This window comes from Bos taurus, chromosome 15 (genome assembly GCF_002263795.3).
Source record: "Bos taurus isolate L1 Dominette 01449 registration number 42190680 breed Hereford chromosome 15, ARS-UCD2.0, whole genome shotgun sequence".
In the NCBI taxonomy this organism is placed as follows: Eukaryota; Metazoa; Chordata; class Mammalia; order Artiodactyla; family Bovidae; genus Bos; species Bos taurus.
Window position 1 is genome coordinate 42,785,818 of NC_037342.1, and position 24,048 is coordinate 42,809,865.

At 37.2% G+C, this 24,048-nt stretch overlaps 1 protein-coding gene across 2 annotated transcripts in view; it reads left to right on the top strand.

The window, feature by feature from the left end:
- Positions 1 to 24,048, top strand: part of SBF2 (SET binding factor 2) — a 498,121-nt gene that overhangs the window by 393,009 nt on the left and 81,064 nt on the right. The window lies entirely within an intron of this gene.

Below are 24,048 nucleotides of genomic sequence, written 5' to 3' on the forward strand. Positions count from 1 at the left end.
GCACTTGTCAAAGGCAGTAAAAAGATAAAGGCATACATCTCACAGGAGAGATGTAAATAAATTATCAGTATTTCCTATTCCTCCTTCTCCTTAAATCTGAAAATCATACTCATGTTATTTATGTGCTCAGTCGCTTAGTCGTGGCTGACTCCTTGCGACCCCATGGACTGTAGCCTGCCAGGCTCCTCTGTCCATGGAATTTTCCAGGCAAGAATACTGGAGTGGATTGCCATTTCCTTCTCCAGGGTCTTGTTACTTAAGCCATTGATAAAAGTGTTGAAAACAGCAGAACTTCCTAGCAGGCCACTTGACATTTCCTTTTTGGATAGTGTCAATCTACTTAGAAAATATGATGGGAAAGGTAATTTGGAATCTAATCAGAGAATCGCCTCAGATTTCACGTTAAGAAGTTTAGATTAATGTTATTCTTTAGTCACTAAGAACACGCAATAGCATGCTTTTGAACAGGGGAGTTACCTGCTTGTGCTTCAGAAACCTAACAGCGGTGTAGGAGATGTTGAGAAGAACTGAGAGGTTGAGGAACAAAAGTCACTTAAGAGGCCAGTATAATAGACAAGTGTCAATGAGAGCACTTAGGGAGAGATCCACTAAGTGGATAGAAATTTATCTATAACATGGTTTGCTTTTAGCAAAGGTGACAAACCAAATGCCTCTGGAGGCCAAACAAACAAAAATGAGGCAAATGAGTTAAGCCCGCCAAAAGAAGAGAACTCTCTGCTGAGGGCAGCCCCTCCTCAGTCAGCTTCAGAGTTGTCACCACGCAGGAATGCAGGAGTATCTTTACTGTGACTTTCAATTTTTCAAGAGAAGTTAGAAGTTTAGCTTTTCTGTAGAATCCTTTCATTTTTAAGTGTTGGCTTAATTTTTTCAAAGTCCTTGACAGCCAAAAAAAAGGAAAGTAAAACATCCGCAGCCAGATGCAGCTAATAGGAGGCTGGCTTTACAATCTGTAGCTTTAGCTTCTTCTGGTTGTGAGTTCTTGAGTGCAATAAGGAAAAGGCCTAAGGATAGGAATTAGAAAACTTTTGGCTTCAGAAAAGAATGTATACAAAACTTATGACTCTCTTTGTGGATAATGAAAGCAAAGATTTTATTAGCAACTTGTCCCTAAAGAGCACTTTATACATAGATTATTTTTCTAGTTTAATTTTGCTTAGGTAGCACTGTTTCCTTCTTATTAGTCAGCATTGTTAGCATTTTTGAGTAATCATAGATTTGATAGAGACTTGTGCAGGAGCTGCTGAGTTACAGAAGTTATTACAGCAGAAAAGTAATTATGTGGTGCTATAAATACTTAACTCAGTGACTCAGCAAATTCCCTTTAAGTCCAAAGGGAAACATTTTGTACCCAACTCATGAGGTCTGTTTTTAATTTCTGCAGCTCTGCAGTTGTCCCTGTTTGTCACTGATAGATTTTTCAGTGATGAGAGAGGCATAAAGACAGAGACCACTTTCAGAGGGAGATTAAGTACTGGGGAAATGAAAGCAGGGGGAACCCTCAGTCATGGGAGTGCTTCAGTACTTATGGCAGGGGATTACCAGGAAGAAGTCGGAGAACCAGCTAGAATGAGAAATTAGTTTTGTTATACTCTTGGGTGACATTTCAGCTAATAAACTTAGAATGAAAATGGTAATGTTAGAAGCAAACCTCTTGAAAACATGTAATTAACTTTTTTAGAATTCAGCAAACATTCTGTATATCCCCAATACCCATATTTAAGATACTTTAACTAGGTATTTGAGTTGATTCCAATTGTGTGCTAGAGATGGTGTCTGCCATCAAAGGCTTTAAGAGAGAGACTGTATGTACAAAAAAAAAAAAGTTTATTTGTTTAATTAATAGTTTAATACTTAGTTTTCAAAACCTAAAAAAAAGTTGACCTTTTAATTAATATCTGTTATCATCTCTTAATGATTATGTGAAGATAGGAACAATATAGGAACTCATTTCACATAATACAATGTCTTATAAACAGTAAGGCATTACTGTTTTAAAAAAAACCGTCTGTGTGAATAGAAAAATTCTTGGTATTAATAAGCAGACATAGAGGCTGGGAATTAGGGGTGCAGAGGTGGCTTTTGTGGTGTTCCTAAAAGTCTCTTTAAAAAAAAAATGATCATAATACAAATACTAGGACTCTTTATTGCTATTACATTTTACCACATTGGCAACTAAAATCTGTCAGTATTTGTTCTAATATAATTCTGACAGGAGGTTTTTTTTTTTCTTGAGAGGAGTTTTAACGTGGCATTTTAACACATTCTTGAACAAAAGTAGTCCTAGATGTAAAAAATAGAATGAAACAACTGTAAGAGAAGTATAAACAGATTCTATGTAAGATAGTGTCTTAGTCTGCTCAGACTGCCATAATAAAATACCATAGAATGGGTGGTTTAAACAACAGAATTTTATTTTCTCACAATTTTGGAAGCTGGCAATCCAAGATCAGGGTTCTAGCTAATTTGGTTTCTGGTTAAGGACTCTCTTTCTGTCTTGAAGCCACCTCTTGCTCTGTCCTCAGGGCCTTACTTCATGGGGAGTCAAGGGGAGGGAAAGAACAAGAACTCTCTGGTATCTCTTCTTATAAGGGCACTAATTCTATCACATTAGGGCCCCACCATAACTTATAACTCATTTAACTTTGATTCAGTTCAGTCCCTCAGTCGTGTCTGACTCTTTGTGACCCCATAATTCCAGGATTATAGATTCTGGATTCCCTGTCCATCACCAACTCCTGGAGCTTGCTAAAACTCATGTCCGTTGAGTCAGTGATGCCATCCAACCATGTCATCCTCTGTCGTCCCCTTCTCCTCCTGCCTTCAATCTTTCCCATAATCCGGGTCTTTTCTGATGAGTCAGTCCTTTGCATCAGGTGGCCAGAGAATTGGAACTTCAGCTTCAGCATCAGTCCTTCCAGTGAATATTCAGGACTAATCTCCTTTAGGATGGACTGGTTGGATCTCCTTGCAGTCCAAGGGACTCTCAAGAGTCTTCTCCAACACCACAGTTCAAAAGCATCAATTCTTCGGCACTCAGCTTTCCTTATAGTCCAACTCTCATATCCATACATGACTACTAGAAAAACCATAGCCTTGACTAGACGGACCTTTGTTGACAAAGTAATGTCTCTGCTTTTAAATATGCTGTCTAGGTTGGTCATAACTTTCCTTCCAAGGAGTAAGTGTCTTTTAATTTCATGGCTGCAGTCACCATCTGCAGTGATTTTGGAGCCCAGGAAAATAAAGTCAACCACTGTTTCCCCATCTATTTCCCATGAAGTGATGGGACCAGATGCCATGATCTTTGTTTTTTGAATGTTGAGTTTTAAGCCAGGTTTTCATACTCCTCTTTCACTTTCATCAAGAGGCTCTTTAGTTCCTCTTTACTTTCTGCCATGAGGGTGGTGTCATCTCCACCCTCAATCTGAGGTTATTGATACTTCTCCCAGCAGGAGTGGGTAGCCTTTCCCTTCTCCAGGGGATCTTCCCAACCCAGGGATTGTACCCAGGTCTCCCGCATTGCAGGTGGATTCTTTACCAGCTGAGCCACAAGGGAAGCCCTAACCTTGTTTACTTCCTTCAAATACAGTCACACTGGGGAATTAGGGCTTTAACATATAAATTTTAGGTGGGCACAGTTAGTCCTAACAGATGGAAAATTGAGAGATAGTAACCAGGAAAGTCTTTTTGAAAGAGGCTTTATAGGCCTTTGTAGAATGAAGAGAATTTTAATCATTAGAGATTGGAAGAACAGATTCCAGGTGGAAGATTCAAATAACTTAACCAATGTCATAGCAGTGAGAAAGCAAAGAATATGTTCAGCACACAGAGCATTCAGCTCCTTCACTTGTAGGATGACATCTACAAAAGTGAATGGTATTCAGGAAGTCCAGAAAGAGAGGATGTGGCCAAATTATTTAGTATCTTACGAAACTTCCTTCTCTGGTTTTAGTGCTGCTCTAAATAGCTATGTGGCCTTGATCACGTCTCTTTACTTCTGTATCTGTTAGCATCCCCATATGTCAATGAAAAAATTAAACTATCTCTGAGGTTTCTTTCAACTTAAGGAGTCTATACTTCAAAAAAAAAAATAAGCAATTTAACACATATTGTGTGTTTGTATGTGCCTGTGTACTTTCACATTTGTGCTCTCGCACCAGCAGATGTGCCCACTTCTGCAAGTGTTTGATGATAGGCATAAAAATCTACTGCCACTTATATGTTGAACTTGAACTCCTCCTACCTCCCCATGAATTAGAAACCTTTCTCTGCATATTCCAGGAACCGAGATGGACCTCCCAGAGAGAATTTACCAGGCAAATTAGAGAGATAATTGGTTTCCCCAGTCTTGTTCCATGCCTTTTTCCAACTTCATTGGCCCTCCTATTTTCTCTTGCTTCAAATTTCAAGTTCCCTCATGACTGCTTTTTCTACCCTGCTAAGGAAACTTAATCTCAAAGCCTTATTCATATTCACTGGTAGGCAGCTGGGTAAAAGTATCCCCAAACCTGCAGGGATATTTGCCTTTTAGAAGGAACTAGCCCTTCAACTGTAAGAATGATACATGAATAGTAAAATTCTAGGCATTAATAATGGACATAGAAGCTGGGAATTGGTACAGAGGTGGATTTGTGGTGTTCCTAAAAGTATCAAAACTGGGAAATGACCTTGAAGCTTGAAAACTGTCTCCAGTCCTTGAACAGTTTAGTATGACTTTACAGCTGTTTATTCTAAGTCCTGGACTGGTCTTAGCTATTTTTAGGCAGATAATTACTGCTATTCATTTGTATTTTAGAATTCTGGGTATAGTTATGGACTAACTAGTACAAACACTTTGATAACTTTGACCTGACCTATATGAGTCAGTAGATAATTCTTCTTCCTGGGAAATGGCTAAGTAGATCCAACAGTTTATTCATCATTTTAGAGGCCCAGTTTTAATAAATCTTTCATAAATAAAAGTCAATAGGACTAAAGTTGAAGAAGATCTGTTCTCTTAAAAAAATAATGACATATTTTTCTCTTCAAGAAATGTTTTTCCCCACTATATAGAGTCATCTAATAATAATGTTTTTCTTTTCAAAAATAGGCAGAAACACATCCAATCAAGAAGGTGTTATCTTTGTAATGAACTTAAACTGGGAGCTTAGGTGACTCATCTGAGAATATTGTATCAGTCAGAAACACTTCAAGGCTCAGCCCTAGCATTTTCTGCTCTGTGGCCTCCAATTTGCGTGGGCACCAACTTAGTGAATCATAGTGGCTGTCCATCACTCATTCTCTGAAGACCACAGTTTCAAAATAAAACCCTTAGAAAACCGTTGCAGTTACTTCACCCACAAATGACTAGACCATGGATGCAACCTACAATTTGAATCTTTATTTGGTCATTGACAAGAGTCTTAAGTTTTTGAGTCAAAATTTCAATAAAATTCTGAAATTTAGGCCCCCAGATATTGGTTTTGTTGTTTGTAAGGATGCTTTCAAGACTTACTTTGCTTTTCATATTTCTAACAAAATAATTTAATTGTGTGTGTCAGTATGTGTCTGGAAAAGTTGAATAGATGGAAACTAAGGAAGGAAAAGATGTGCCTCAAAATTGTAATCTGATAGTACTGTGATTCCTGCTTTCATCTTTTAAAAAGTAGAAAACAGTATAAGGAAGAAGTTCATTTTTCTTAAGATTTTTTTAAAGTGATAAAATTCAAGTTAAAAATCACTTGAAATCAAGCCTTGCTAATGCTAATTGCTAATTGTTTTCCCTCTAGATTCTTTGTCATTGGAACCGTCTCTTAAGATAACGATAACATTACCCAAATTGAATCAGAGCATTTCAACTGTAAAGTTTAATCACATAAGGAAAGGAACATGCTTTTCCAGGAAATAGATCTTTGTCTTTTTTGTCCTGATGTAATAGTGAACTGTTACATGCAGGACATCTAGAGCCAGATGACCGCTGCCGGCTTTCTAGCCATGTGGCCTGTCCCGCTGCCTCGCAGGCCCCTAAAACTGCTTACTGTCCTCTGCCCAGGCAGGCGCTTGTATTTCCAGAGATGCCATGACTTGCCACACAGGCTCTTGGCAGTAGCGCTATCACCTTGTGCAACTGTGCAACTGCTTCGCTAAATCCTTGAGCCCTGGCTGCTGCTTCTATTTTCTAATACATATTAAGTGCCACGTACTATGCTAAGTGTTTAATATACTGAATCTTCCTACCTCCTTGGGGACAAATTGAAATGAAATTAGCACAGATGGTATACCATAATTTTAGTTTTGGTTACATAGTATACCTTCTGGATTACTAAAGCTGTGGTGAATGACAACTACCTTTCATGATTGTGAGCTAATTTTTTTCTTTTTTTTATTGTGGTAAAACACACATACCGTGAAATTTGCCGTCTTTACTGCATTCAGATGTACAGTTCATTGGTATAAAACACATTCACATTGCTGTGTAACTGTCTCCTCAGCTATCCCCATAACTCTTTTTATCTTGTAAAACTGAAACTCTATACCTATTAAATAATAATTTCCCATTGACTTCTCCCCCATCTTCTTGTAACTACCATTACATTTTCAGTCTTTATGATTTTGACTAGTTCAGTTCAGTCGCTCAGTCGTGTCCGACTCTTTGCGACCCCATGAATCACAGCACGCCAGGCCTCCCTGTCCATCACCAACTCCCAGAGTTCACTCAAACTCATGTCCATTGAGTCGGTGATGCCATCCAGCCATCTCATCCTCTGTCGTCCCCTTCTCCTCCTGCCCCAAATCCCTCCCAGCATCCCTCATATAAGTGGGATCATACAGTACTTGTCTCTGTGACTGGCTTATTTTCACTTATCATGATGTCCTCAAGCTTCATCCATGTTATAGTATATTGTAGAATTTCCTTTTTAAGGCTGAATAATACTCCACTGTGTGTATATACCAGGTTTTGCTTATCTGTTCATCAGTCAAAGGACACTTAGGTTACTTTAACATTTTTTACTATTGTGAATACTGCTGCTATGAATATACCTACACAGATATGTTTTTAAGACTGCTTTTAGCTTTTTGAACTAGAATTGCTGGATAATATGATAATTTTATTTTTAATTTTTTGAAGAATTAACCATACTGTTCTCCACAGCAGTTATAACATTTTACATTCCCACCAACAGTGTATAAGGCTTCCCCTTTCTCTACATCCTCACCAGCACTTGTTACTTTCTGATTTTTTTTGAGAGTAGCCATCCTAGTGGGTGTTAGGTGGTAGCTCATGGCGGTTTTGATTTGCATTTCCCTAATAATTAGCACACATCTTTACATGTGCAATTGGCCGTTTATATATCTTCTTTGGAGAAACATCTGTTCTCAGCTTCCCTGGTGGTTCAGATGGTAAAGAATCTGCCTGCAATGCAGGAAACTCGGGTTTGATCCCGGGGTCGGGAAGATCCCCTAGAGGATGGAATGGCTATCCACTCCAGTATTCTTGCCTGGAGAATTCCATGGACAGAGGAGCCTGGGAGTCCATGAGGTTGCAAAGAGTTGGACTGACTCTTTTGATTTGCATTTCCTTAATAATTAGCACACATCTTTACATGCACATATTGGCCATTTATGTATCTTCTTTGGAGAAACATCTATTCTAGTGCTTTGCTCATTTTTATTTGAGTTGTTCTGTTGTTTTTGGGTTTCAGAAGTTCTGTATATGTTCTGGATGTTAGTCCTGTATCAGATGTATAATTTACAGACATTTTCTCTCATTGTGTGGGGTGCCTTTTTGCTCTGTGGATAGTGTCTTTTGATGCACAAAGTTTTTAATTTCATAAAGTCCAACTTGTCTTTTTTCTTTTGATACATGTGCCTTTAATGTCATATCTAAGAAATCAGTATCAAATCCAATGTCATAATATTTTTATACTACACTAATACAAATCTCTTTAGACCTATGTAGCACACTATAAAACTTGCTATTTAGTGATTGCTTTAAGTCACTGAGAAGACTCCCCAAGCCCTAGAAAGAGTTTTCCTTTCATCTCTGATAAAGTGGAATCCAAGAATCATTAGTATCACCAAAGCTATTATTTTTGTTAGAAACAATATTCAGTTCTACTAGCGGAAGAATGAATTACTTTAGAATGTGCAGTTTGGGGTAAAAGTACAGTGTATTTTTCACTCCATCTCTGAAATCTGCCAAGCCAATGGGGCTTGGGCATTGGAACCAGTGATTGTCAGTGCCTCTTCCATCCTCTTGTTATACCATTGCACTGTTATGAATGTCACCTCTTTCACTCTAGATCAGTTTGCTTAGGACATGGCCTTGGAGACCTTGCTTGTGCTCCGGGAGATATTTTGAACATACTAGTGAAGAAAGAGAAAAAACAGTAATAGATCATCTACTCTGAGCAGTGTAAGTCAAGGGAATGGTCCCTTATAAATTAGATTTCAGCTAATGTGTATCTTTATAGAAATATATTCTAATGACACAAATTGCATAATAGATTGAGGCCACACCAACAGTTTTAATACCCAGCAAAACTTTACAATAACATGATTATTTTTTTCCTAATTAACCAAGGATTAAAACCTTAAGCATTTTGAGGAATTCCCTAGCAGTTCAGTGGTTAGGACTCTGCACTTTCACTGCCAAGGGCCCCAGGTTTAATCCCTGGTCAGGGAACTAAGATCCCACAAACCAAGTGATGTGGCAAAAAAAAAATCTTAAGTATTTCATTTCCAACCACAAAGTTGAAAATCTTTGCACTACTTCCAACCCAGGGGTCAAACCCGTGTCTCTTATGTCTCCTACACTGACAGTTGGGTTCTTTACCACTTAGCATCACCTGGGAAGCCAATCACATTTTAAAGTGTTTTCTAATGTAAAGCCTTTCGAAGTAATGCATGTATATAAGTCAGAAATACAAAGGTTACATGGTTTCTAACAAAACAAAGGTCCCTTGCCTTACCTTCAAGATCTACCATGTTTATTTGTTCAGATGTTTCTTTTTGGTATTTGGCTTAGAGTTTATAACATGCTTTTATTTCTATTCCTTAATTTTACAATATTAGACATTATATCAGTTGACTTGGAAGATGAAAATTTAGATGTCTTCATTTCACCACCATACCAAGTCTGATGCTATAATGATTTCTAATCCTTTGTGTGTGGCCCGATTTTTTCCTTATGCTCCTTTATAGAATTCTCCTTTAAGGATTAAGTGTTCATAATTATATACCTTAATGTGGTTCTTTTTTCATTCAGTTTGCCAGATATGAGATGGTGCTTTCAATTTGAAAATCCATGTCCTTTGGTTTTCTTATTTAATCATTGCAGTTTTTCCTGTTTTTCTTTCTAGAACCAACCTACTGGTTAGATACTAATGCCTAGACTAATACTCTATTTTTTCTCAATATTTTTTATGAAATTTTTCAAACATAGAGAAAACATTTTTAATTTACAGTAGACACCCATAAAACTACCACCTAGAGTCTAATACTAACATTTTTCTGTCCTTTCTGATGTCTGTCCGTCCATCAATCTACCTTATTTTTTATGTATTTCAAAGCAAATAGGCAACATATAATTACAGTACTTTAAGATGCATAGCATTTTGTAGTGAGAATTGTAATTATAGTTTGTATTTTCTTCTTTTGAGGTAAAATTTACATACAATGAAATATTTAAAACTTATTTATACATGTACTAGGGTTTTTAATTGATTTTATTAAGGTATAACTGACACATAATAAACTATACATAGTTAAACTATACAATTTGATTTGATAAGTTTTAACAGATATATATACCTGCCATGGAACCATCACCACAGTCAATACAGTGAACATATTCACTGCCCCAAAGGTTTCCTCATGTTTCATTGTGATCTCTTCTCATCTGACATTCATCCCCACCCCCAGGAAACTGCTGATCAACTTTCTATCACTACAGACTTTGCATGAAGTTAGCGTGTTCTGTAGTTATATATAAATGTAGTTATACAGTATATGATATTTTTGTCTGCCTTCAGCATAGATGAATCTCAAATTATTGTGCGATTCATCTGTGTTGTTGCAATGTATTCTTTTTTATTGCTGAGTAGTGTTCCATAAAAACAAAAAACAAAACAACACCCTACATTTAACCTGTTGCTGAACATTTGAGTTGTTTCTAAATATGAGCTATTACAAATAAAGCTACTATAAATAGTTGTATACAAATCTTTGTATAGACCTACATTTCATTTTATCTTGGATAAATACCTAAGAATAGAGTGGCTGGATCATATGATAGGTATATGTTTAACTTTTTAAGAAATGATCAAACTTTTTCCCAGAGTGCTACCATTCTATAGACCTCTCAGTAGTGACTGAGAATTCCAGTTCCTCCCATACTAATGTCATTGCTTTTAACTTTAGTCGTTCTAATATATATCTCATGATATCTCATCATGATTTTTATTTACATTTTCCTAATGACTAATAATGTTGAGGGTCTTTTCATGTGCTTATTTGCTTTCTGTATATCATCTTTGGTAAAGTATCTGTTCAGGTATTTTGCCCATCTTTTAGAACTGGATTGTTTGTTTTCTTATTCTTGAGTTTTGAGGATTTTTTACATATTCTTGATATAAGTCCTTAGCAAATATATGATTTGCAAATATTCTTAGAAATCTAATAATATTAGGTTTTACGTATAAGTCTGTGATTCCTTTTGAGTTAATATTTCTATATGGTACTAGATATGAGCAAAGATCCAATTGCTGTAACAACATTTGTTGCAAGATTACCCTTTCTCTGCTTGATTGACCCTCTATGTTCAAGGTTCCGCATCCTTGGATTCAGTCCATATAGATCATGTAGTGCTGTAGTACATATTGAGTAAAAAAAAAATTCCACTTGTAAGTGCAGTTCAAACTTGTGTTGTTCAAAGGTTATGTATTATTCTTTTAATACATGCTAGATTTGGTTTGTTAGAATTTTGTTTAGAATTTTTACATCTGTGTATCGGTATAACACTGGCCTCATAGAATGAGTTGGAAATTTTTCCCTCCTCTTTGGTTATTTGGAAGAGTTTGTGGTAAAAGAGTTATTAGTTCTTTCTTAAATGTTTGGTAGAATTCCTGATAGAGCTGTGTGTTGAATGTTTTCTTCATTGGAAAATTCTTTTACTGAAGTTTCGATTTCTGTGATGGATATGGGCCTATTCAGGTTATCTGCTTCCTCTTTTTTAAAAAAAGTATATGCTTATTTACTTAGTTTGACCAGGTCTTAGTTGCAACATGTGGGATCTAGTTCCCTGACCAGGGATCAAACCCAGGTTCTCTGCCCTGGGAGCACAGAGCCTTATCCACTGGACCAGCAGGGAAGTCTCCTACCTGTTTCCTCTTGATTGAGGTTTGGTACTTTGTATTTTTCAAGGAATCTGTTCATTTTGTCTAAGTTGTCAATAACATAAAGTTCTTCATAGTGTTTCTTTATTATCCTTTTAATTTCTGTAGAATTTCTAATGATGCTACTTATTCTTTAACTTTTTGTTTTATATTGCGATATAGTTGATTGACAAACAATGTGATAGTTTCAGGTGAACAGTGAAGGGGTTCAGCCATACAGATACATGTATCCATTCTACCCCAAACTCCCCTCCCATCCAGGCAGTGCTACTCATTCTTGATAGTAGTAATTTTATCTTTTTTTTTCCTAATCAGTCTGACTAGAGATTTGTCAATGTTATTAATCTTACCAGAGAATCAGCTTTTGGTTTGATTGGTTTTCTTTATTGGTTTTCTGTTTTATGTTTCATTGATTACTGCTTTAATCTTTATTAATTCCCTTCTTCTATTTGTTTCGATCTTAATTTGCTTCTCGTATAATCTAAGTGTAAGCTAAGGTCATTGATTTGAGACCATTCTTTTCCAATACAGACATTTATTGCTATAAAATCCCTCCCAAACTATTATTGCTTTAGTGGCATATCACAAATTCTGATATGTTGTGTTTTCATTTCGTGCAAAGTATTTTCTAATTTCCCCTTTTATTTCCTCTTTGATCGGTGAGTCATTTAGTTTTCTAGATACTTTTCTATTATTGGTTTCTAATTTAATTCCATTTTGGTCAGAGAATATAGTTTGTATAATCTGAATCCCTTAAGTATGTTATAACTTATTGCCAGAGAGATTTTCTTGATAAATGTTCTGTATTCACTTGACACGTGTGGTTATTTTGCTGTCATGCTGTCAGTCAAGTTAGTTGTTAATGTTATTCAAGTCTATTATATCCTTGCTGATTTTCTGCTTACACTTGTTAATTACTTAGAGATATTGAAATCTCCAACTATAATTGTGTATTCATTTCTCCTTGCATTTCTATCAGATTTCATTCTTATATTTTGAAGCTGTCTTACTTGTACATAAACACTTTGAGGTTTTATGTCTTCTTGATTAATTGGCCCTTTACCATCGTGAAATGACCTTCTTTCTCTGCGGTGGTGTTCTCTGCTTTGAAATCAGCGTGTATTAACAGAGCCACTCCAGCGTCCTTTGGACGCATGTCAGCGTGCCACGTCTTCTTTCGCCCATTTTGTACGGTCAGCTTTTAGAGTGTTTTGACGTTTACCAAACGCTGGTGAGATGGAGTTTCCATGTGTCCTTGCCCGGTTTCTCTTAGCAGCCTTTTAAAAATGTTTTATTGAGATATAATTCACATGCCACAACAGTTCACTCATTCAGAGTATACATTTCGGTGGCTTAGTAAATTCTCTTTCACCACAATCCATTGTAAAACATTTATATTACTATGAAAAGAAACACCGTACCCATTAGCTGCCACTGCCCATTTCCCCCTATCCCCTGGGCCCTAGGCCACAGCAAACCTACTTTCCATCTCTGTGGATGTGCCTGTTCTGGATTTTCATATGAATGAAGCCATGAAATATGTAATCTTTCATAACTGGCTTCTTTCACTTAGCATAACATTTTCAAGTTTCATCCATGGTATAACATTATCAGTACCTCATATTTTTTTAATTGCTATGTATTACATTGTACACATATACCACATTTTATTCATCATTTGATATACACTGGGGTTGTTTCATTTGTAAATTGAGATATAATTCATGTACTATAAAAATTTGTTCTTTTAAAGTGTGAAAAGGGCTTTCCTTCTCTATGTAGTAAGGGGTTTCAACTTTATCTGATCTTCAGATTTGTTGCTGCTGCTACTGCTAAGTCGCTTCAATCGTGTCTGACTCTGTGCAACCCCATAGACGGCAGCCCACCAGGCTCTGCCGTCCCTGGGATTCTCCAGGCAAGAACACTGGAGTAGGTTGCCATGTCCTTCTCCAAATTTGTTATTTGTTATTAAATCCATTTTATGACTTCTAAAATCTTATTAACATCGTTTATCTGGTATTGTCTCCTCTCTCATTCTCTTTGTTCTTGTATATTTTTAACAGTTTTTTTTTCTTTGCTATTTCAATGGAGTTCAGGGAACAAAAGAATATTCAATCTGCCATTTAATTTAAAAATCTCTTAAAAATTCTTTTTGAAGAAAGAAAAGAAATTATTCAAAATTCTATTATCTTTACTTCATTTTCATTTTGCCTTTTCCTCCTAGTTTTTATGTACTTGCAGATGTAATCATAGCATAATTGGCTTGTTTTTTTTAAATATAAGCACTTCACTCATAAGCACATCATCGTATTAACCACTTCAATTGTAGCATAATATTTTTTGTGTTAATAAGGTAGCATCATTTGCCTGACCTTTCTTCTCTATAGTTAAACATTAAAATTGTGAACTTTGGAAGGGGGGGCGGGTATAGCTATTAAGGATAAGGCTAAAATAAACATTTTTGTTGCGTTTTGGGCCATTTGCAAGTACACCTCGTGAGAACTGTGACTCACCAAATTCCTCCATTTCCTGTGCCAGTACTCACTCACACCTTTCTTCTCTCGCTCCTTTGGCACATAGACCCCAGAGGAAATACCTGGATACAGATCTGCTAGTCTTTTTGCTGATTATATTCTCCCAGTTAGGCCCTTTATCCTCCTGGGTTACAGTGCTGTTACAAACCACATTATTAGATGCATCAGTCCACAAGATCCACAGGTCTAAGCATAGTTATAAATATGTTTTAAAATCTGCAGTTTCAAAAAATTTCAATAGGAAAAGAAAAATTAAACTGTTCATCTATAATAGCTTCTAAAGAAACAAGTCATTGTTTTTAAAACTGAAAAATGAAGAGATAAAATCATATATTTATCCTACTTTCTAATATAGACTATATGTTTGAGTCTCCAAACAGTTGATGAGGGGAAGTTTTTCTTTATATAAATATCCTAGCTAATAAGTGAGGAAGATTTATATGATCTAAAGAGAAGCTAGAGGGAAGTGCCAACAAATGTTCAAACTACCGTACAGTTGTGCTCATTTCACACGCTAGTAAAACTATGCTCAAAGTCCTTCAAGCTAGGCTTCAGCAGTACATGAACCGAGAACTTCCAGATGTACAAGCTGGGTTTAGAAAAGGCAGAGAAACCAGAGATAAATTGCCAACATCCATTGGATCATAGAAAAAAGCAAGAGAATTCCAGAAAAACAACTACTTCTGTTCATTGACTAAGCTAAAGCCTTTGTGTGGATAACAACGATCTGTGGCAAATTCTCAAAGAGAGAGGAATACCAACCCATCTTACCTGTCTTCTGAGAAACCTGTATGCAGGTCAAAAGGCAACAGTTAGAACCAGACATGGAACAACTGACTGGTTCAAAATTGGGAAGGGAGTATGAGAAGGCTGTATATTGTCACCCTGCTTATTTAACTTATATGCAGAGTACATCATGCAGAATGCCAGGCTGGATGAATCACAAGCTGGAATCAAGATTGCCAGGAAAAATATCAGCAACTTCAGATATGCAGATGATACCACTCTAACGGCAGAAAGCAAAGAGGAACTAAACAGCCTCTAGATGAGGGTGAAACAAGAGAGTGAAAAAGCTGGCTTGAAACTCACCATGAAAAAATTAAGATCATGGCGTCTGGTCCCATCACTTCATGTCAAACAGAAGGGGAAAAAGTTGAAGCAGTGGGAAATTTTTTTTGTTTTCTTAGGCTCCAAAATCACTGCAGATGATGACTGGAGCCTTGAAATTAGAAGACTTGCTGCTTGGAAGGAAAGCTATAATAAACCTACATACATATTAAAAAGCAGAGACATTGACAAAAGACCATGCAGTCAAAGCTATGGTTTTTCCAGTAGTCATGTTCAGATGTGGCACTTGGACCAGAAAGAACACTGAGTGCTAAAGAACTGATGCTTTTGAACTGTTGTACTGGAGTAGACTTTTGAGAGTCCCTTGGACAGCAAGGAAATCAAACCACTCAATCCTAAAGGAAATCAACTCCAATATTCATTGGAAGGACTGATGCTGAAGCTGAAGCTCCTATCCCTTGGCCACCTAAGGTGAAAGGCTGACTCCTTGGAAAAGACCCTGAAGCTGGGGAAAATTGGAGGCAAAAAGGAGAAGGGGGCAACAAGAAGATGAGAGGGTTAGATAGCTTTACCTACTCTATAGACATGAATTTGAGCAAACTCCAGGAGATAATGAAGGACTGAGGAGCCTGGGATGCAGCAGTTCACGGGGTCACAAAGAGTCAGACACAACTTAGCAACTGAACAATAACAACAATAAGTGAGAAAGTAATGGTAGAATGAGAATATCAGTATTTTATTGCTCCTAATGATTAATGAATCCAGGCGTTGACTGTCAGTGGCCTTTAAGACTGCAAAAAGAGAAACAACCAGATGGGCCTCTTATACTGGTATCTGTGAAATATTGTTGCCAAACAGTGAAGCCTTACTCGGATCATGCTTCTAGATCCAGCTACCAATTTGTAGGAAATGTAGAGGACAAAAGAATATTTCACATGAGATCATTGGGATGCAGTCAACAACCACTAGACAGATGGAAACTCTGTTGGACAAATGATCCAGTTTCTTCAAAAAATAGATTGCAGATGGGTGGGGGGAGAGGTGGACAGACAGGTGGTAGAGAGATCTAAAGGTTAAAACCTACCTCATATATATATGAATGAATGAAAAATGAATGTATGTAGAATGTATGTATGTAGACCTTGTTTGAGTCCTTCCTGAGTCAGACAAACTGATTCTAAAAAAAAAAAAAGTAAAAATAAAAAACAAGGAAAAATCAAAGGAAAACTTTTTTAACATTTAAAAGTTATTTTAAACACTGACTAGATATTTTATATTAAAGAATTATTGAGTTTTCAAACAGTAGGTTTGTAGAAAGTCTTTGTGAAGTAATTCCTCATTAGAAAAATAACCAGTGTGCAGTAACCCAAAAATGTTTATTGGTACAAATAACAATGGGAATATATCTGAGAATTCTCTCAGTTCCAGGCACTATTAAATTTAATACAATTATGTAAAGTTTAAAAATAAAATAAAATTAAATAAATAGTACTGAAATTATTCATCAAAGCTAAAAGTTGATATGAACCACTGTTTCTAATAGCTAAAAGGTAGAAACAATACAAATATCCATTAACAGGAACAAGGAAATGCCATATATTCATACAGTGGAATTCCATACAGTAAGTTGTGCAATGAATAAGAAATTAAATTCTCTAGCTAAACTACCTGAGTTTGAATCCCAGCTCTGGTCCCAGTATTTCCTGGCAATATTCTCTTGGACAAATTACTTAACTTCTCTGTGCCTCAGTTTCTTCCCTTTTAAAACAGGGGTAATAATAGTATTTATCTCAGGGGATTGTGGGGCTTCCCCGGTGAAGCAGTGAAGAATCCGCCTGCAATGCAGGAGACACAGGAGATGCAGGTTCGATCCCTGGGTGGGAAAGATAGAACACACACACAGTAGATTATAAAATTACTCTAAGGACTAAGTCATTTCATAAATATATATAGTGAGAAACCACCAGAACAAGTTAGTTATAATAATTATTATTTATTACCTTAATAAGTCTAGCAACATAATATGTAAAAAGCCAAGTGGCAAAATAAGACACAATATGATACTGCCTATATTAAGTTTCAAAACCTACCAAAAAGAAGCAGGGATTTGCATCCTTTTTTGTGTTTTTAGGAATACTAAACCCAGACAAAGGACTTGACAACACCATATTTGATTTCTACTAAATTTTGGACAACAAAGGAAAGAAATTGATTCATCTTCTCTCTCAGTATGTCAGTATTTGCTAAGCATCTTAATACAGAGAATCATTAAAAAGATACATGGTTTAAGGACTTCAACCCTGTCATTCCAGCTACTGACAATGGCACATCAAATGAATACTGGGCAGTGCTGTGAATGAATATATTTCTTGTGTAGAAATTGTGTGTTTGGATCTCCTAAGGAGTCCAGGAGAGGTTTAGATGGTTATGCATTTAAAGTTACTTGCACTGCTCAGTATCAAGGAAAAAGTATAGTAGATTCTCACATTACATCCTTTTAATTATTTGATTACTCACCTTTCTGTAAACCCCACTGACAAATGAACACGATATTCCAAATACTTATCTCTTGTAGGCCGCTGTCTGTCCCTTCTGAGTTGTATGTATATAAAGAGCCAGATATTTTGTCCCAATTAATTATATAGTTTAATATTATATAAATCAATGAAATATAAACTGTATATTTTGAAAAAGATTAGTAAGGAATAAGATGAAACCTGCAATGTAATCCTGTATATTCTTTATGGATACAAACAGGTATAAAAACATAAATGGGAATGAAAAATAATTCAGGATCATTGTTGCCTTTCAGATAGAGAAATGGGGTGAAGGGTTTCAATCAAATCTATAATGTTGTATGTCTCTTGTTAAAAAAATAATGCACAAAAGCAAATGTGTTAAGATGTGGCTAAGAGTTGATAAATACAGGTTTTAGATACACATTTTTCCCATTTCTGTCTTCCTTTTAAAGTCTGTCAAGACTAGGCATTTCCAAAGTTCATCAGAATACATTCAGAAGTGACTTAATATGTGGGCTTCATTAAGCCAGTGTAGAATCATAAAAGAACTGACTGGCACCAGCCCTGAATTGCGCAGTGAGGTACTCTTGTATTCCAGTGTCCAGAACTGGATAAGAAATACCCAACAATTTAAACAGTGACTCTTTGTATTCTAATTATTAAAGACTATTAATATTTATGGACTCAATCTTCCTAGGCACTTTTTCTCCTGGAATCTGGTTTCCCTCTGAGCTTGGGCCTGGAGAGCAAACATATCTAGCCAGACAGGCCTTAGACTGGCCTCTCATACTGATATCTTAACCTTCCCTTGACCAATTCGTCTGAGAGGATTTGTATCCATCTATTTGGATTTGAATCTAGCCTGCTGGTTGGTAAGCCCCATGAAGTTTATTCTCCATATCCTGTCCCATGCTGGGTTTCCTTTGAATGCTCTGTGAAAACATGAATGGCATTGCTTAATCTGGTACCTTCAGAGCTGTTTTTTTTCCCTAGATAAGGAAGTCAACACATTTTTAAACATCTCATGAAATTACATAGCAAAATATCAACTGTTTCTTTAGGATAAAATCATAAGAATTATGAAATGTAAAGTAAATATTGTTGCCAGATTTGAAGAGGAAGAAATATCAGTATTTGACAACAGTATTCCTTACCACCACCATTACCCTCAGACCTTCAGTATGGATTGAGTCTCATCTGTATGTAAAATAAAAGGTCATGAAGCTGGCATCTGGGCCAATTTGAGAAATTGTCTTAGGAAAGCCTTTTTTTCAAACAAAGAAGTGATTAGAATCATGAGATAGTTTTCTCCACAGGTGCTTATTTTCTTGTTTACTAAAACTGCTATCACAGGATATAGTGAATCTGAATCCCTGAGCAGTATTATTGTATCTTTCTCTAGATAATTATAGTTTTGTTTGGTGGAGTATCTTAATTTTTGTATTGTACAGAAATGACATAAAATAATGGAAAACCTTGTCTCTATTCCCTTCTCTTCCACATATCTTGCTATGTGACCTTGGGAAAATCCACTTGCTTTATGAGATCTCTCAAATGTACAGTGAGGACGTGCAGTATTCTTCTTCCACCCAACTTTCTAGCCCAGTCAGGCTGTAGAGCTCCATTTTTTTCAATTCCTATTTAAAAATCCCTCACGGAGAAGGCAATGGCAACCCACTCCAGTACTTTTGCCTGGAAAATCCCATGGAGAGGAGCCTGGTAGACTGCAGTCCATGGGGTTGCTAAGAGTTGGACACGACTGAGCAACTTCACGTTCACTCTTCACTTTCTTGCATTGGAGAAGGAAATGGCAACTCACTCCAGTGTTCTTGCCTGGAGAATCCCAGGGACGGGGAGCCTGGTGGGCTTCCATCTATGGGGTCCACAGAGTAGGACACGACTGAAGCGACTTAGCAGCAGCAGCAGCAGCAGCATGGAATTTAGACAGAATAAGGTGCTACTGCCCTCTGCTGGTCCTCAGAACATACCTGCCCATCAGTGCAATGATCTTGCCCATTCAAACATCAAAGGTCTCAGTGCTCCTTGCTTTCGCTTGAGAAGACATAGCAGGAAACCACAAAGAAAAGAAGCAAATTTCATGTTTAGAAAAATTACGTTTTAAGTACTTGGGAATTAATAATTTCTTATACATTTATCAGATGCCAGCACCATTTGTGACTGACTTGCTACCAAAAAGCACGTATCCTATAATCCCTTCACCTTCCTGTCATTCTCATCCAGTAAACTAGCAGTGGGTTCTGACACTTTGGGCTACTGTTTCACACCATTTTTCTTCCTTGGAACATATGCAGTCCACTTTTATTGAAAACACTTATGAGAAGTTTTTACGTAGTCACTTTTAGTTTTTGAATAAATAGGAAGATAATAACTGTAATGTGCCAAGTAAAGTGAATATGCATCAACAGTGAGAAAAATGCTACAAGAAGGCAGGGCTTCATTATACTCTCCAATTCCTATAGAGCTCTGTCAAGTTGTAGTAAGAGATTTATTATAATAAATTTTTTACTGTATTGATGATCGTAAAGAACTTTATGTAAGAAACTGATAAGGATTTATTAAGAGCTCGGTTTTTCTGAGCTCATCTATGTTAATATAATTTCAAAACTCCAAAATGTTAGAATCTGTTGTTATATTGTGTTCATAAGAAATGGTGCTGCCTGACTATACTCATGGGAAAGTCACGCTTGTACCTTGTTTAAATTTTATGCCTTTAAAATCTCTTTCATAATAGGTATGTGTATTGCCACTGAGGTCACTGTTAATCCTTAGAGTGGTTGGGGCAAAAAAAAAAATTGAAGTGCAACCTACATCCCAAGTATCCTTAAGCAGAGTGTAGAAGGAGTATGTGACTCAGAGTCTGACACTTCTGTTTGCATATTCACAGAACCACACACATTTTATCCCTGATTTCCCATAGGTAGAGAGTTCAGTTCAGTTCAGTCGCTCAGTTGTGTCTGACTCTTTGCAACCCCATGAATCGCAGCATGCCAGGCCTCCCTGTCCATCACCAACTCCCGGAGTTTACCCAAACTCATGTGCATCAAGTCAGTGATGCCATCCAGCCATCTCATCCTCTGTCGTCCACTTCTCCTGCCCCCAATTCCTCCCTGCATCAAGGTCTTTTCCAGTGAGTCAACTCTTTGCATGAGGTGGCCAAAGTATTGGAGTTTTAGCTTCAGCATTAGTCCTTCCAATGAACACCCAGGACTGATCTCCTTTAGGATGGACCAGTTGGATCTCCTTGCAGTCCAAGGGACTCTCAAGAGTCTTCTCCAACACCACAGTTCCAAAGCATCAATTCTTCTGTGCTCAGCTTTCTTCACAGTCCAACTCTCACGCCCATACATGACCACTGGAAAAACCATAGCCTTGGCTAGATGGACCTTTGTGGACAAAGTAATGTCTCTGCTTTTTAATACGCTATCTAGCTTGGTCATAACTTTCCTTCCAAGGAGTAAGCGTCTTTTTATTTCATGGCTGCAGTCACCATCTGCAGTGATTTTGGAGCCCCCAAATATAAAGTCTGACACTGTTTCCACTGTTTCCCCATCTATTTCCCATGAAGTGATGGGACCAGATGCCATGATCTTCATTTTCTGAATGTTGAGCTTTAAGCCAACTTTTTCACTCTCCTCTCTCACTTTCATCAAGAGGCTTTTTAGTTCCTCTTCACTTTCTGCCATAAGGATGGTGTCATCTGCATATCTGAGGTTATTGATATTTCTCCCAACAATATTGATTCCAGCTTGTGCTTCTTCCAGCCCCGTGTTTCTCATGATGTACTCTGCATAGACGTTAAATAAGCAGGGTGACAATATACAGCCTTGACGTACTCCTTTTCCTATTTGGAACCAGTCTGGTGTTCCATGTCCAGTTCTAACTGTTGCTTCCTGACCTGCATATAGGTTTCTCAAGAGGCAGGTCAAGTGGTCTGGTATTCCCATCTCTTTCAGAATTTTCCATAGTTTATTGTGATCCACATAGTCAAAGGCTTTGGCATAGTCAATAAAGCAGAAATAGATGTTTTTCTGGAACTCTCTTGCTTTTTCAGTGATCCAGTGGATGTTAACAATTTGATCTCTGGTTCCTCTGCCTTTTCTAAAACAAGCTTGAACATCTGGAAGTTCACAGTTCATGTATTGCTGAAACCTGGCTTGGAGAATTTTGAGCATTACTTTACTAGCGTGTGAGATGAGTGCAATTGTGAGGTAGTTTGAGCATTCTTTGGCATTGCCTTTCTTTGGGATTGGGATGAAAACGGACCTTTTCCAGTCCTGTGGCCACTGCTGAGTTTTCCAAATTTGCTGGCATATTGAGTGTAGCACTTTCACAGCATCATCTTTCAGGATTTGAAATAGCTCAACTGGAATTCCATCACCTCCACTAGCTTTGTTCGTAGTGATGCTTTCTAAGACCCACTTGACTTCACATTCCAGCATGTCTGGCTCTAGGTGAGTGATCACACCATCCTGATTATCTGGGTCATGAATATCTTTTTTGTACAGGTAGAGAGTAGCTGTGTTTTGAATGAGCAATCCTCATGCAACTTCCCCTTAAGGATTTCCTGACCTTTGCTTCATGGTCAGTTCTAGCTTATGGCTGCCTGTAAGAGTTAATAGATGATCACCCCAACAACAGTACATAGGCCTACCTTGAAAGGGACTTACACATGAGATTCAGAAGTACACAGACTCTAATAGGCAAAAATCACAGCCACCCCACTTCCAATTATTTAAGTACTACAGTACATTTCATCGGAGAAGGCGATGGCACCCCACTCCAGTACTCTTGCCTGGAAAATCCCATGGACGGAGGAGCCTGGTGGGCTGCAGTCCATGGGGTCGCTGAGTCAGACACGACTGGGCAACTTCACTTTCACTTTTCACTTTCATGCATTGGAGAAGGAAATGGCAACCCACTCCAGTGTTCTTGCCTGGAGAATCCCAGGGACGGGGGATCCTGGTGGGCGGCCGTCTATGGGGTCACACAGAGTCGGGCACGACTGCAGCGACTTAGCAGCAGCAGCAGCAGTACATTTCATGGTATGCATGATTTATTCCAGTTGAAGATTTACTCTGCTCTAGACCAAGAAGGAAGTTTGTATGTATTGAGCATATAATTTTTGACCAGGTACCTTATACATTTGTTATGTGTCCCTAAGAAAAGAAAGAACTCTGCTACATAACTGTTATGTATGTAACTTTAACAGTGATCTTCAGTGTTCAATATTTCAGCAGAAAAGAATTCACTTATTAATTGCTTCAAAAGAAAACTTACATTATCAGAAACTTTAGTTTTACTGATAGAGAAAAAATTAATTCAATTCTAAAGAATAAAATGGACTGAAAAGTTGTCTAATGAGACCATTATCAAGTATTTGCTGAGAAATAATAGATTTAAATTTTTTTGAGACATTTTTAACTTTGAGAAATGAAAGCAACAGCTGTGGAAAGGTGAGTCAGGTCATATCAGAGGTTTCAACTAATACAATTATGTAAAGTTTAAAAATAAAATAAAATTTAAAAAATAATTTAAAAAAAAAGGCAGAATATTACTCTGGGAAATGAAACCTAAAATAAAAGATTAAAATAACCAAGAATTGTACTAACCGTTATTCAATTTATATATGATTTGCTTTCAGTTTCTTTTCTTTTTTTTTTTTTTTTTGCTTTCAGTTTCTTTTCAAGATAATTTGTTACAAGAAAAAGGGCAGGGGATTTGGAAACAAACTTTGGGCTTGAAACCTAGTTCTACCACTTACGTAATTGCTATATGGCCTTGGGCAATCACTCAGTTAAACCTGTTTGAACTTCTGTGTCCTCTTCTTTAATTTGGCAATAACAACATGCATCTTACAAGATTTTCAGTATTAAATGAGATGTATATTTATGAAGTGCTTCAAGTGACTGCAGAGTTAGTTTTCTTTCCCGCTGTTGTTAATCATAGAGTAAGGTTTACTCTTACTTAGAAGCCCAGCAGGGAGTCCTGGGAAGGAAGGTTTGGTTTTAGAGGACCTTCCCACACCCAGACTTGGTTACCAGAAAATACCGTGGCAGCCCTGCTGGCGAGTGTGTGAGCCAGGCAGCAGCCTTCGTAAGGAGGGAAAGGCTTAGAATGAGCAGGTGGGAAATTCATGATACGCCCTCATTCTGTGTGTAAGGCCAAGCTGTAGGCTCACTCGCATTTCAGTTAGTGCCCTCCTAACCCCACCAAAATGTACTCTAATACCAAGTAGAAAAAATTCTGAACTATCTGGAATTTTAGATTTAGGTTGTGATGGATTTTATTATATGTCCTAATTGTAATAACTACCCAACTCTACATTTCCTGCTATATGCACAGTACAGTGTTTAGGTACGTTTCATATATTCTCTAATTCGTATAATACTTTTGATTTTAAAATGTCCCTTTTAAGAGATAAAATGACAGAGACCTTTAAAGGATTTGATAGCAAGCCCATAGTTGCCAGTTAAAAATGTGTACGTTGCTGATTGCTAAGCTTGTATTGCC